This window comes from Dipodomys spectabilis, unplaced genomic scaffold (assembly GCF_019054845.1).
Source record: "Dipodomys spectabilis isolate Male_0828 unplaced genomic scaffold, ASM1905484v1 ptg000268l, whole genome shotgun sequence".
Lineage (NCBI taxonomy): Eukaryota > Metazoa > Chordata > Mammalia > Rodentia > Heteromyidae > Dipodomys > Dipodomys spectabilis.
Genome location: NW_024870945.1, coordinates 157,958 through 174,682, shown reverse-complemented (window position 1 = coordinate 174,682; position 16,725 = coordinate 157,958). Strand labels below are relative to the sequence as shown.

Genomic DNA, 16,725 nt, shown 5'->3' with positions numbered 1-16,725 from the left:
TCTGGAAGTTGTGCTGTGACTCAAGTGGTAGAGTCCTAGCCTTAAGCTGAAGAGCTGAGGGACAGCGCCCACGCCCAGAGATCAGGCCCCACACCCGGACCCCCTAAAAAATTATTTGAAAAGGAATATATTTTCAGGAGATTAAATATAGGTTACCATTGATTTGAGAATGACAACCTTTTTATACTACATAACCAAGTTTTACTGAAGTACCAGTGTTTTGAAGCACTAAGGATCTTCTCAATTAATATTTTTCTGAATGATATTTGACTTCTAATTCAAGTTTTCAAAGCCTTGATAGACAAATAATGGATCTATCCTTCCAGGAACTATTTTTTGCCCTACTTATACTAGACTGAAATCTTTCATTAATCATTAGGAGAGGGGTATTAAAAATATTCTTGTGACATTTGTGATCATGTTCACTCATATGGGCTAGTCATCTGTAAATTGAAAGTGTGAATTACAGTAGTTTCTCTCAGATTTTGTGATCTCATCTTTCATTTTTAAGTTGCCTTGCATTTCACAATTGCTTACTGCTAAACCCTGTGTAATTGGGGCACTAAATTATTATAGGAAATGAGAAGTTAAGATGAGTCTTCAATTACTTTCTGTTGGCATGTTGCATGGGCCTAGGTGGGAAGACTTGCCCTTGTTATCTGATGATGCAGATAACTGGGACCTGGGATCCTAGGATGCGTGGGTCCTGTAGAATAATAATACCTTTTGGACATCATATCAGCAAAATTTGGGTATGATCAGAAATATTTAGAAAATCATTCTGGGCCAACGAGTTAAAACAATATACAGAGCAGCAGAGTAAAATCCCTTGCAGATTAGAGGAAAACAACATTGTTTTTTACCATGTGAATTCAGTAGACTAAGAACACTTAGAAGGTATCACAAATTTATACCGAAGACATTGCATTGATACTTCTTATATTCTAATATATATTCTAAACCTAATTATTTATATTCCAATTTATTTATTGTAATAAATATCAATTTATTTGTCAAATTATCGATTAATTCTAGTAAGTTTCATTGTGTGAAACATAAAATTAGCACATATAAATATAAAATATATAACTATATGTAATATAAGGAAATGTTTTTCATTGTTCTGTTGTGGTTAGGCTATCAAAGGCAACTCTGTTTTACAGTATTATTCCATTATCTCTACCCCAGAGTTTGGTAGAGTTAGACCTAAAGCTTTACCATTTGTAGATTTACAGCCTAGAGGCAAGAGGAAACACTGTGATTAAAACATTACCAATTTAAGGCCTAATATGAAGGAGAAAAATATGGACTTCTCCTGGAGCTATGGAAATATTTGGTGATAGAAATTCAGTAGTGTAAGTTCCTGCCTGGTTGGATGGTCAGGACATTAGGTAATCATGCATAAGAACAATTATTTTTCACCTTCTTGTCTTTAGCTACTTTTGAAATGGTAGGTATAATAAACAATTATATTATGATAAAATACTTTCTAGTCAGAACTGTTTATTTCTCTATGATCCCTTGTAACTAAGATTAGTTTTGTTCCAGTAAGATAATCTTTGCTGTCAGGGTAAGATATTCTGTTTTGCCTGTTACTGCATGGAAGAAGGGTAAAGGGTCAGTAGACATTTGTGCCAGTAAGACCTCATTTGGAAAATTTTAAGCTGCAAAAGTTTAGAAGTAGCACTTCAGCAAGGCTTACTTTGAATCCATTAGCTCCACAAAGCTAACTCAGTTGATAAATAAGCACTTGAAAAGCCATCTCTTTGAACCTAGCCATAAAGGCTTCAAAGTATAATCAAATTTAAAATGAAAAAGACTTAAAATAGTCATTGGCAAAAAAATGCAAGTTTGAGCAATCTACCAAACAATATGTTTTTCCACTATACTCAGAATTTCAGAGAAATAAGATCAATAACATTGTTAGTAACAATAAGGTTTCCTTGCTACAAATAGGCAACCAAGGATATATGCCTGTTAACAACTTAAATTTACAGGATACTACATGCTTCAGCAGCACGTATACATAAATTACAACAATATAGAGATTAACATGCCACTTGGACAAGGATGATATGAAAATATGCGAATTATTCCATATTTTTCATTCTTCAGTTGCTAGAAATGAAAAACAGTTATTAAAAAGTTGATTACAAAAATACAAGTGTAACAACATATGTGATTCATATAATTAAAAGTTAGTTTGACATCACTGTATTAAATCTTCAATTTAGAAAGGTCTTTACATAGCATAACCTTTACAAAACTTTTGAAATTAGATAACATTTTAATTTTATCCCAAAGAAATAAAATATTATAAGGACCTAGGAGAAAAAAGAATCTTAAACTGTTTTTATATGGAATGCAATCTGTAAGGACACATTTATTAATGAATTTATATAATATATAACAATGTAGTATTCAAAGCATTATATCTAGGAGAGAATGAAATAGATTATGGACATTTTACAAACAGAATACAGAATATGTTAAAATATACTTTCTTCAGACAAGCACCGGAAATGTCTTTAGGTTCTGTACTACTCATTTCAACAGATACATTAAAATTATTTCTGATTTAAAAAATCACAAGTTCTACAGAAATCATTATAGATGTATACAAACAACTCTTGAATATATTTTGACATCAAAGTCAGGCAATTCATTTGGAAGAATACCATGGAATCCATGAATTTTTAAAGTAAGATATTGCTGTTGCTTTGTATTGTGAAAATATTTTGTACAGAGACAAAGGATGGACTGGCATTTTTGAAATTTAAGTAACTTAACCAAATCATTAAGACGTAGGAGAACAATTTGTACAGCCTTTCACAACTTCAAAGAGGTAGTCATACATACTTACCTTTTGGCAGTATCAAATGCAGTTTCTTCCAAGTTGTTCTTCAGACCTGGTTTAATATAATGGTTCAAAAGAAGGAGATCAAACGTATCTTTGCTGTTTCTATTCCCAGCAGCAAGATGCAAGGGGGTCAAGAGGCCTTTTGTTTAGACATTGGTATCTGCATCATGATGACGTAAGAAAGAAGCCACACTGGTATTATTCCACGTATAAGCACTGTGCAGGTGTGTCCAGCCATTCACAGTTATTGCGTGAATATCTGCCTCGAGCCACCAACTCATGGACAATGCGTCAGTGTCAACTGTAGTATTTACACGAGTGGCCTTTTTGGAAAGGTTTCACCACACTGTAGAAAGCCAATTAATTTCGGCAGCCCAAAGAAGAAATTTGCTTGGATCCTTCTCCATTTTTTTCTTGCAAATGATACCATTCCTCACTTTTTCATCTTCTTCCTTGTCTTCATCAGAATTGCCTAACCAGAGACTTTGAGTACCAGTCGGAATGAGGTGTCCATGTATTTCCCCAGTAGTTGACGTTGGTTGAACTGTTCAGAAAAATCCAGTGAATTTTCTGCATCTTTTTTTTTCACCATGACTTATTTTCTCTTTTTCCATTTTTACTATTCTAAATTATTCTAACTGGAGAGTAGAGAATTGATAGAAAGCAGAGGAAAGATTTTCCTTCGTATTAAAAGGTACAGAATGAAAATGAGGACCAGTGGTGTCTCCATGTGCAGCTTATTCTAGGAATGAAAACATAGGAAATAATACTTTCTATGTAAATGATTTGGGAAATGGCAGAGCAGAAAGTGAAATGATGCAACCAAAAATATAACAACAAAATAAATTAGGATAATTATGGAACAATCATATGAGAACCATGAATGAGAGAGAGGAAGAGAGAGACAGATGTTCAATGAACTAACTAGCCACAAAATCCATGCCTCTGATCAATTTATAGAGCAAACAATTTTATTTTTAAAAGAGATGGAAATAGAATTTATAGTGTGTCTCTTTATGATGTGCAATGTGATGGATTGATATACATTGTGCTGATCACTTTTCTGTTAATGTGAGGAACATACCTGCAAAGAACATTTCTGAGGAGGAAAGTATTATATTGACTCATGGTTTAAGAGAACACAGTTTAAGATAAAATGTCTCCATTGTTTTTAATTATATTTTTATTATCTTAAATAATTGTACAAGAGAATTTCCATTCAACAAATCAATTTTTAAGTACAATGGATCTTTACATAACTTCTCCACACCCTTCCAAATCTCACCCCACTTTAATTTTTTCTACTTTCATACTATCTGTATTGAATATTATGCCTTCATGCTCTTCCTCCATAACTGTTTTTATTCCTTCCCTTTGAATTCCCCTCACATCTTAAGTGATAGTTTCCTGGTATTCATTTTGTTGGATTAAAATTTCAATTTTATAAGAAAATACACCTTTGAAATTCTCCTCTGCAAATAGCATGCTTTGGTTAATATTGTTGTGAAAACTTGCATAAAGTTCTATCTTCCAAATATGAGACAGAACATGGGTCCTTGTGTGTGTGTCTCTGACTTAGTTTACTTAACATATTTTTAGGTCTATCCATTTCTTTGCAAATAATGTAACAGTCTTCATAATGGATGGGTGCAATCCAATTGTGTACATGTGCCACACTTTCTCTAACCATCCCTCTGCCAAAGGGAATCTGGGCTATTTCCATCAGTTTTCTACGGTGAATAGTGCAGCAGTGAACATGGTTGTGAAAGTGATTTTACTGTAACCTTTTGGAAGAATTCATCACTATCTTTCTGGGAGCAACCCTCTAGCCAGTTTTCCAGAATAAGCACATCCCTCTCTTCATCTCCATTAGAACATATTGCAAATCCTCAAAAACACACTACCCCCTACAGGTCACAATAAGCTAAAACCACACTGTGTCCATATTTTTTCAATACTTTTTTTCATAATTGTACATATAATTTAGTGAGAACCTTCTATGTACTTTTCTAATGTGGGAATGAGGGACATGACAATAGAGTAAAGGTAAGAAATATGCAATTTAATAAGCTATTATCATACTTAAAATCATTTTCAGCTCTAACTCATAGCCTCACATACTATTATTTTAATCTTTATTTGATTACTTCATCTATCCTCTAACTTATAACAGGTGAGATAAATACAATGGCAGAAACTGTGGTTTGATTTTGACACTCATGTGTGAGGATGCACAATGTGGGCAAATAGATGGATTGGATTTAATAGCTATTATCCATTTTGTTAAAGTAGAGATGATTTTGCCAAACTGATTCTCACAATTCATATTGCATTCACAACAAGAAACCTGTGACAATTCTCTTTGTTTTGCTCCTTATTAACTTTTGTTTCCATTTTATTTTAATTTTATTTATTTATTTTTCGTCTGTCGTGGGGCTTGAACTTGGGACCTGGGCGCTCTCCCTCAGCTCTTCAGCTCAAGGCTAGCACTCTACCAATTGGGCCACAGTGCCCCTTCCGGTTTTTGAGTGGTTTATTGGAGATAAGAATCTCTCCAACTTTCCTTTCCTGTCTGCTTTGACTTGCGATTCTCAGATCTCTGCCTCCTGAGTAGCTAGGATTATAGGCATGAGCCACCGGTGCCTGGCTACCATTTTATTTTATAATGAAGGATGATTTCACAACTCTATTGTAGATAAAAAAATATGCTAAAATATTTCTATCCGTATGCATTGATATATACACACACACACATATATTACACAGGTTATGAGGATAATTTATAACTTCTGTAACTGCACAATTTACTAAATTATTAAAATCATTGATGACTCATGGCTGGAATTCTGGTTACTCAGAGGGTGAGATCTGACGATTGTGGTTTGAAGCCATCCTGGGCAGGAAAGTCCATGAGCCTCTTATCTCCAAACAACCAACAGAAAATCAGAATTGGAACTGTGGCTGAAAGTGGTAGAGTGGTAGCCTTGAGAGAAAAAGCTCAGGGACATCATCTAGGCTCTTAGTTCAAGAAGTACAATCTACCCCCAAAAATCTATTTAATTTACCCATGTGTAAGTAGAGTATTTCCATCACCCAAGTGCAAATCCATACTCATTAGCAAGGTAACGTTTTTGTCTGAAGTACCACAAAACATTATCACTTAAGTAGAAAGTATTGCAATGTGGGTTCATTCTATCTCTCTCATGGATTTTTCTCCACTCAAATACTCAAATCTTACCATTATTCCAATTATTTAAAATCATAGTTTTTTTCTTTAATACCCTAATATTAGAGTTTGAATTGAATGTCTTGTGCCCCCGAAATGGTTGTTCTTACCATTTTGTCATGTCCTCAGACTTAAATTATCCTGATTATTTTTCAGATAGAATCTGGCTTCCTACTTGTATCTGATTTGGGGCTCAGTACACTTTATGTTATTCTTCCTGGAATTTAAAATAACAGGTGCGTGGCATTGTGTACAGATCTTTCTGTCCAGTCTGGGCTTTAAGCACTATCCTTACAACAGTTCACTCCCATGTATTAAGGATATTCATAAGATTGTCATAGTTGATTTTTTTTTATATTTGCATTTCCTGCAGGTTCTTGAGTACTGAATTAATTTGTGTTTTCTTGGGTTGTTTTGTTTCATTTGAATATATGGATTATTGTTCTCCACTTTTCCTTTTGTTTCTTTCACTCATGTTCTTACCTGAAGCGCTGAAAAACTAATTTTTCTTTCTCAAGATAGTCAAGATGAATATTATTTATTCCAAAAAAAATTCAGTAATATTTAAACACCTCATACCTATGAATAGTATACAAATGCTAAGTTCTGAGAAGGGTCTTTTTATTTGCCCAGCAGTCTTTGGCATACACAGACAGATCATGAATTTTATGAAGTTAGTAAAACTACAGATGTTCGCCAGGCGGAGAAAAACCTATTATTAATTGTTTGACAGGGTTATGTTGCTTCATGCAGGATTACACAAAATCATGTTCCTAGGAGGAACCTAAAAATCATCTAATACAACAGACTTGAGAGAGATGAATTGACTTCCTGAATAATTTACTTTTGGGTCAAATAAAAGCAGGCTTCCAAAAAGAGAGTAGACTTTAGAGAAACATGAGTTGTATGTAAATAGTTGGTTAGCTGATTTTGTTAATTTGTGAACTAATACAGGGAAATAAAGTACAGCAAGGTTAAAATGAAAGAACTTCACATTGAAATACTCATTTGTGTGTGTTTGTGTGCATGTGTGTGGATGCTCGTGCGAGTCCGCGCACACACATGTGCATGTGCTCATGCATACATTCATTATTCTTGAGGCTTCATACTGCGCAAGCATTATTCCTCAGCTTCTTTGTCTAAAGGTAATGGTCTACCACTTGAGCCACTGTTCCACTTCTGGTTTTTTGGAGATAATCGCATGTATTTTCATGATTTGACTGGCTTTGAACAGTGGCCTTCAGATCTCAGCCTCTCGAGTAGCTACCTAAGCTGATTCAGCCTCTGAGTAGCTAGTTAAAATTCTGTCTGTCCTCTATGCTTCACTCCTCTTTTATTTTTTTCCTGAGGTAATCACAAGTCATATATATGTCTAGTTACTTTAGAAAATACTCTTACTGCTTGGCACCATGGGCTCCCACCTCTACTCGTAACTACTGAGGAGGATTGAGAATAGAACCAGGCCGAAAGTTTAGTGGACCTCCTTCTCAATCTATAGCTGGGTGCATTGGATCATTTCCACCACACTGCACTATCTACAGTCTAAGATTGGAAGGACTGCGGAATCCAGGCCAGGCAAGGTAGGAAGCTAGACAAGTTGGTCTGCAACTCTGATTCCATTGATGATGGGAAGGCTAAAATGACAGATCAGATGCATGTTCTTGTGGAAAGGGAACCCCTATCCTAAAATTAACCACTGATATGACGCCTGCCTAGCATGAGCAATAACTCAAGTCGAAATCCCCACAGTTTCTCACAACCAAAATAAGTATATACATTAACATACAAAAACTTAGTAGAATCTGTTCTTTGCTCTAATATCAGCTTTACCTAATTATCATATGATGTGACAGAATAGGTTCTTTATTAAATTTAAGATATATTTTAAGTTCTGAGTATTAAGCTTAAGATATATTTAAGACCTAGAAAATTCTTTCACACATATTAAGTGCAAATGTATGGCAAATTCTCTCATTTCTTACATATTTGACTATCACTATAAATTCAGCTTATGATTATTATGAATAGTAACATATTCTGATTAATTACTTTACTTTGTAACAGTTTTTACACTTTTTGCTTCTCTACTGAAGTTTAATTATTAAAGTAGCATCATCAAAATATATTCCTTGGGTACTTAGGGCAGTTTTTTACAAAGGTTTTAACCAATGGCTTGTAAGAATTCTTATTGGTATATTGTTTGGTTTATTTTTAATTTCAATTTAATTTTATTGTAAAGGTAATGTACAGAGGGGTTACAGTTACATAAATAAGTACATTTCTTTTTTAATTTTTTTTAATTTTTTTTAAATTTTAGTTTATTTTATTTGAGAGCATACTGTACAGAGGGGTTACAATTACATGGGCAGGATAATGCATACATTTCTTACCAAGCATTGCAGCCTCCTCCTTTGTTTACCCTTCACCTCCCTTCCCAGCTTATGGAAGGAACGTTGTTATCTCTCCCATCGATTTTTTTTGTATGCTCAAAAAAAGAACTACTGATGCTTTTGCTGTTGCTATTGATGAATGAGTGCTTTTGCTTTCTTTGTTCATGCATTTTTATAAGAAAATTTGTATGCAGAGGGTTTACAGTTACTTTAGTCATCTAAAAAGTACATTTCATTTTATTTTCTAAATTTCAAATTTTGAACTTAAATATTTTCTTCTGTTTCTTCAGGGTAATTCTTTTTTCAGAGTTGTAGGACTAGTTAATATAATTTTGCATGATTTTTACACATGTAAATTATTCAGACACATATATTTTGTTTTAAAATATTTATAAAGTGAATATTTAAAAATTATTTTTTGAATTTTTATACGGTTGGTAAATTTAAAAAATTTATTTCTTATAGATGTAAACATATTTGTCCAGGTAGCAAATACTGTATTTTTAAGAAGCACATACTTTATTAAGAAAAGTTTCATTACCTGGTGATTTTTGGAAATATTTTTACTTAACTTAAAAAAAAATGTTTGAGCTGGGCATGGTGATTTGTGGCTGCTATTTTCTAGCTATGGTGGGAAATGTAAATAGGGTTTGTAATTCGGGAGAGACTGAGCAACTATAATACCTTATTATAAAAATATTCAGAGAGAAACGATTAGAGATATAGCCACCCCTAGCGAGATATAGAGCACCTGGTTATAATATTCTAAATCTTGATTTAAAACACCACTAGCGTCAATTTTTTGTCAAAATGAAAGGATACATGTGTCAAAATGTTTATTATTTAAAACTTATTTGAAAAGGTTCTCATGTCTTCTATTACTTAATTTTCAGTTTACTTAATCTATAAGAATCTATTGTGATTATTTTATTTCTACTAAACTTTTAAATAGGACGAGAAATATTATTATTTCATATATTAACCTACATTTTCTATTTGTGATAATTTCCTCTGTTTAATATGATAATATCAATATTCCAAATGTGTGTATGTGGTGTGTGTGTGTGTGTGTGTGTTCTTCTGGTTTTTGTGTGTGTGCTTTGTAATGCTTAAGAGATCACACCATTGCTTCACATATGCTAGGCCAATGTTTAACCACTGAGCTATACTGTGTAGTTATAATCCAAATAGTGTTTTAAATTTTGACTTTTAAATTTTCATTCCTAGTATGTTTTTTTAAAAATTATGTATGACAAAATGTGATCCATCTTCTATCCATGTTAGCAATTTTTATTGTTATTTAGAATATTTCCACTGCCTTTCCACTTCCAAACTCTTGTGTTTTTAATTGATAAAGGTTTTACTGCTTCTTTTCTCTCTTCATTCTTTTTGCCTTTAGAGTTGACCTATTCTTTCTCTTCCCCAGATGTCAGGCCACATTGAGGCTCCTGCTACTCACAGCCTTCCTCCTAGCACAGTCACCAATAGGGCAGTGCCCCCAGGATCCAACACAGACTTCTGACTTGGGTAAATAAAGAGGCTGTGCTTGAGTCGCCCACATTCAGCAGTCAGCAGTCCAGGCACATGGGCATCTACTAAGGCCACCCCAGTAGCTATGGGGACTCTGACCTCAAGAAAGAGGCAGACACACCCATGCAGGCTGACTTTGTAGACAGCTCCTCTTCCAGGTGCAGCATGGTGACCTTTGAAGCAGAACATGACTGTGCGCACACTAGTAGATCACAGTACACAATAAAACAACTTGGTAAGCAATGGTCCTGTGCTCAGAGAGTTGGAAACAGAGGCAGGAAATCAGAAAGAGAGAGAGAAAGAGAGAAAGAGACAGAGAGAGAGAGAGACAGAGAGAGAGAGAAAACTCAAAGCTAGCTCTTATTTGTACCGGTTTTGATATCCTTGCTGAGAAATGCATATTTTCACCAAGAAATAAAAAGGAAAACTCCTAACTCTAACTCTGATGGAGTAGCTGAGATCAATCTAGACTTCCTACCATAAACAATCACAAAAGTGGAAGTTATGTGAAAAATATATGTATATAAATGTATATATAATATAAATATGTAGGCATATATATGTATATTCAAATATACAATGTGAATATGTATTGTATGTACAATGTATAATGTATATATGTATAACATACAGGGATAAAAAAAGAAATACATAGTATTTGAAGGAATAATGACCAAATCCTTCCCAAATTTGATTGAAAGCATGAACCCTTCTATCCAGGAATCTAGCAGCTTAAAGAAGACAATTAACATAATTACACAGGTCCACACTAAGACACATTCTAATTAAACAAAGACAGGAAACCTCCCAAAGCACAGAGACACAACTCATCACACAAGGGATCTTCAATCATATTATGACAAATTTCTAATCAAACACTAGATTAAATATTAGACAGCAAGGGCAACACATTTAAGGTGTTAAAAGTACATATCTAATACTAACCTTTCTAACAAATATATATATATATATATATATATATATATATATATATACTTCCCCCAAATGTGAGAGAGATGAGCTAAGTACCTAATGATGGCTCAGGCATATAACCTTAACTACTCAGGAAGGTGAATTGTGAGGATTGTGGCTCAAAGACAGCCTGGGCCTTGTAACCTCAGAAGCAAATTGTAGGAGAGCTGTCTTTGAGTAGGACGGAGGTCTTCTTGCCATGTCATTGCTGGAACAAATATAGGATAAGGTGGCCATCAAGTATGGAGGCTATTGGCCAGTGTCTCCACAGAAGCAATTTATGAGATTCAGGAGTCCTCTACAAGATCAGAGGACTTTGACCACTGTCCTAGTAGTTTCAGGAATGGCATAACAATGATCAGAGCAACCTCAAGCCCACATGGAGTCCTTAGCAACAGTCTTTGAAGCTTATGGGCTAGAGTATCAATGCTGGCAAGCTATGATTGGTCCACTTTTTCTCTGACTTCACTGGCCCAGACTCTGATTGGTCCATTTCTTCTATGATGTCACTGTGATGGGCTGCGATATCTCCCTTTTGAGAGGTCATGCAGTGTATATAGGAAGCCACTGTGCTCCAACCTATGTGAGTTAACACCTCTAGGAGCTCTTGATTGGTGACATGCTGAACTGACTCAAAGCAAAATTCATGATTTTTCTGATTTGGTGGGGGGGGGGTGTGAGTTGTCGTTTGGTTTTGGTATTTCTTTTTATTTTTTCTGTTTCCATTATTTTATTTAGTTAATTTTAGGTAGACTTGCTACCTGCCATCATAGCAGAAGGATGGAAGAATACAAAGAATCATCCTCCATATCCTTGAATGAAGAGATCATCAGTCAATACCAGATGAAAGAGCTCATTGACCATGGTACCAATCGACAAGTGAAGCTGGCTATCCACACCTCACACACATGGAAGTGGCAGTTAAAATACTCCTGAAGGGATGAAAGGTTAAAGTTTGAGGCAGTGACCACTTGTTACTTGTTTCTGTCTAGCAAAGCAACACCTGGTGGTAATCTGAACACCTGGTTGATTGTGTGCCTTTATAAGACCTGCAAATATTTAGCTCAGGGCTCTCCTCCTAGGCTCCGCTGTACCGAAGTGTAGGACGAGGCCCAAGATGCAGCCCGTTTAAATAAAACAGCTGTAGAGTCTGACATTCAGTGGTCTTTTTGCTGGGGGGGTGTTCTTGCAACCATGGCATAACATATTAGTGGGGGCTGGTTCGGGATACCCCCCAAAGACCCCGGAGACCTCAGACTCCAAAGGTGAAACAGCGCTGTCTTGGTTAATTTGCCTTGTCCTCTCATTTGTCTGTTTTACTTTCATTTTCCCTTGTGAGGATGGCCCCTCCAATTCGTAAAGGGTTGTGAAAGTGGACCCGCTTGCACGACAACACTGGAGGAACTGGGAGATGTCCCAGATCCTCTTGTGGGGAGGGGATAACACTGCTGTGTGGAGCAGGGATCCTTGGAACCCCACCATGTGGAGTGGGGGGGTCCTTGGAACCCCGCCGTCTGGGGCGGGGGTACTTGGAACCCTGCCGTGTGAGGCAGGGGTCCTTGGAACCCTGCTGTGTGGGGCGGGTGGGGGAGGAGTCCTTGGAACCCCGCCGTGTGAATTGTGGAGTGAGAGTTGGTTTGGTGTTGGGCCAGAACTGACCAAGAGAGCCTTCTAACCGAAGCCCAACTCGCCCACTGTGGGTCTGCTCCTTCTGCTGTGGGGCATGGGTATGGAAGGCCGCCATGACAGGAGTCAGTGGACCAATTTGGGAGATCTCCACTTTGTAAGCTTTTTTTTTGTAACTGTCAGGCCTGCATGTGTTTTGTTTGTACTGTTTATTGTTTTATGGACTGTATGACTGACAGGACTGGAAACCATGGGCAACACTCCATCTAGCCCCCTAGACTTACAAAAAGAAACTAAGAAAGAGGAAAAGAAAGTGTACCCCTGGTTTTTCAGGGAGATAACTTGGAAGAAGAAATGTTTCCTCCCCCATACAACCCTTCCCAGCTTCCTTTTGCAGAACCTGAGAATGATCAAGAGGAGGAGGGAGCTATAGAACACTTGGCACCTGCCCTTCAAGTTTCTGAGGGGCCAGTCACTCAACGCCGCAGTGGGATCAACCCCCCATCTAATGCAGCTGTTTTTTTCCCTATGTGCCATAGGTACTGTGGATGTGGATGGTCAACAGCAACCCAATAGTGTCCATTTTCTACCAATGCTCTATACAATTGGTGCATCCAAAATGCCCCCTTTTCTGAGAAACCCTAGGATTTAATTCGTTTGCTTGAAACTATTCTCTTTGCTCATCAGCCCACTTGGGATGATTGCAGTCAGCTTTTACAAGTTCTTTTTACCACTGAATTGAGAGACCATATCTGAGAAGTGGCCCAGAAACATATCTGTGGCCCCACGGGAGTGCCCATCACGGATCCTGCCCTGATCGCTGCCTATTTTCCTGAGATCTGACCAACATGGGACTACAAGACAGTTGAAGGTAGGGAGCATCTCCTCATCTACCGCCAGGCTCTGTTGGCAGGTCTCAAGGTGGCGGCTTGCCAACCTACTAATATGGCCAAGGTTTATGATATAAGACAGGGAGTAAGTGAAAGTCCAGCAGCATATCTTGAGCAGCTCTTGGAAGCTTTTAGTCAATATACTCCATATGATCTTGAGACCCAGGAGTCGGCTCAGATGATTATGTTTGCCTATATAAATCAAGCTGCACCAGACATAAAGTTGCAGGCTCTAGACAGCCTTGGTGAAAAGTCTATAATTAGGGATCTAGTAGCCGCGGCAGGAACGGTTTACAATAAGAGAGACAGAGGAGCAAAGACAGGAAAGGAAGGACAGAGAACGTAAAATGGAGCATGAAAAGAGAAACCGGGCCAAGGAAAAGAGGCCAGATTTGTTGGACTCACCACTATTGCATGCTGAGCATACCTGGTTCACAGATGGCAGCAGTTTCATTCGAGATGGAAAAATGTATACGGGCCCAGCAGTCACCATGGACACTGTGATAGCGTGGGTAGAAGCACTCCACCAGGGACCATCTGCACAAAGAGCAGAGCTAGTGGCACTAACAAAAGCCCTACAAATGGGAAAAGGGAAGAGACTAAACATTTACACAGACAGTCGGTATGCTTTTGCCACCATGCATGTCCATGGAGCCATTTACCAAGAGAGGGGGATGCTGACAGCTGAGGGAAAGACTATTAAAAACAAGAAAATTTAAGCCTCATCCGGGCCCAATGGGAAACAGCAAATATTGCCATTATGCACTGCCCAGGTTATCAAAAGGGAACTGATTCAATAACCAAAGGAAATAACTTGGCTGATCAAGCAGCTAAGGAGGCGGCCCTCCAGCCCAGAGCGTAAGTACTGACTCTAGTAGACCCAGGGCCACGAGCTTTGCCTCCTGAGCCTCAGTACTCCCAAGAAGACTTGGAGTGGATAAAGAAAATTCCCATGGCCTATAAACCCCCTGGCAGAGAAGGAAAAAAGACTAGTGGAAAACTGGTGAGGGAAAACTTACCTTGCCACAAAGATTGGGCAAGGGGATTCTTAAGAGAATCCATCGGGTCTCTCACATGGGAACCTGAAGAATGCAGGACTTGCTCTGATACTCAGAAGTAAAAATTAGGCAAGGGAATCAACTCTTGAGGACATTGTGAAAAATTGTAAAGCCTGTCAGCTCACCAATGCCCCCAATCAGCCGGTTACTAAAGGAGCTTGCCTCCATGGAGATAGGCCAGGTGTGTATTGGGAAATAGACTTCACAGAAATTAAAACTGGAAAATTTGGATATAAAAATTTGCTAGTTTTTGTAGAAACCTTTTCAGTATGGGTTGAAGCCTACCCAACAAAGCATGAGACCACAAATGTCGTGGCTAAGAAGATCCTGGAAGAAATTCTACCCAGGTATGGCTTCCCATCCCCCAATAGGTCAGACAATGGACTGACCTTTGTCTCAAAAGTCAGCGAATAGCTCCGACATTGGGGATGGATTGGAAAGTGCACTGTGCTTATAGACCCCAGAGTTCAGGGCAGGTATGAATCAGACTCTATAAGAGACCTTAACTAAATTGGCCTTGGAGACTGGTGTAGACGGGGTATCGCTCCTTCCTTTTGCTTTGTTTAGAATAAGAAATTCACCCTATCGGCTTGTCTTTAATTGCTTGCTGATTTGGATGATACTGAATTTCTGTGTAAGCTTGACTATTTAAAGCTGGTGCATAAGAGTATGTGGCCCCAGCTTAGAGAATTATATGATTCTGCTTCTATTCCTATCCCACATTTGTTTAAACCATGGGACTGGGTGTTTGTTTGAAGGCACAACTTGCCATCTCAGGAAACACGATTGAAGGGACCTTACATGGTGCTACTGGCTACACCAACTGCCCTTAAAGTGGACGGCGTTGCTGCTTAGATCCACTGCTCCCATGCCAGACCAGCTGACCCCTTTGCCCTGGATGACCATCAGGAAACATGGGAAGTCTCCAAGCATCCGACCCAACCACTCCGCATACGCAAGAAAAGATAAATGGACTGATTGTTATTGGTATACTCGTTCAAGATCAAGAGCTGTTGAAGTTTAGTTTTGGGCCAGAGCCACAAGATTGTGGCTCAGGACCATAAATCAAGGGCGGGGGGGGGGGGGGATTGAAAGGCTAAAGTTTGAGACAGCGACCACTTGTTGCTTGTGTCTGTCTAGCAAAGCAACATGTGGTGGTAATCCAAACACTTGGTTGATTGTGTGCCTTTATAAGACCTGCAAATCCTTAGCTCGGGGCTCTCCTCCTAGGTTCCACTGTGTCAGAGTGTAGGATGAGGCCCAAGCTGCAGCCCATTTAAATAAAACAGCTGTAGAGTCTGACTCTCAGTGGTCTTCTTGCGGGGCGGGGGAGGGGGGGGAGGGGAGGTCCTGCAACCATGGCACAACAGCGAGAGTCCTCCAGTCATCAATTAAAGAATGAAGTGGACATTTTTAAGAAGGTATGGCACAAACACACCATCAGGTTGTACCAGGTGATGGAGAAGGAAGAGTATATGTATCTCATCAATGGAACTGGCCAGTAGGGGATACCTTCTGGGGTGGATCTCAAAATCCTGCCGCCTATATGAGGATGAAACCACGAGGCTCTTCACACAAATTGTAAGTGCTGTTCACTACCCATACCAGAACAGAATCACACACAAATACCTTAATTCCAACAATATCCTGTTGGATACCAAAGGCAATATCAAAGTCAGTATTTTTATCTGAGCATCTGGTTCACCCTGGGGCAGTTGCTATCAAATATATGTGCTGCTGTGCTATTCCACCCCCCTAAATTTTCCTGGAAGAAAGAAATGATGGCCTGGTGCCAGTGTCTCACTCCTGTGATCCTAGCTATTCAAGTGGCTGAGGTCTGAGGATCATGGTTCAAAGCCAGCCCAGGCTGGCTCTATTCTCTGACCTGACTCATACTGATACCAAAGACTAATTTGGGGTGGAGATGGCAGTGGATAGAGATGGCTAGCAAATAGTTACAACTCTTCTCAGAATAAGCTGCTGAATATGGACCCAGGAACAGAGCAGTTCCAGACAAAGGGGAGGAGAACCCTAAGAGATATCAAAGATAATTTCACTTGAAAGCCAGAAGGCCCTGTTATTGAGATGGGAGAGATTTGTAGGTAGTGTACTAAAAAAAAGAGTTGTAAGTGGGATCCACGAATTGAGATCAAAACACTGTTTGCCTAGCAAA

General features: G+C 38.2%; 1 pseudogene; it reads left to right on the top strand.

Annotated features, from left to right (window-relative positions):
* The first annotated feature begins 2,005 nt into the window (after window positions 1-2,005).
* Window positions 2,006-2,105, top strand: LOC122125968 (annotated as a pseudogene).
* Window positions 2,106-16,725: the final 14,620 nt, after the last annotated feature.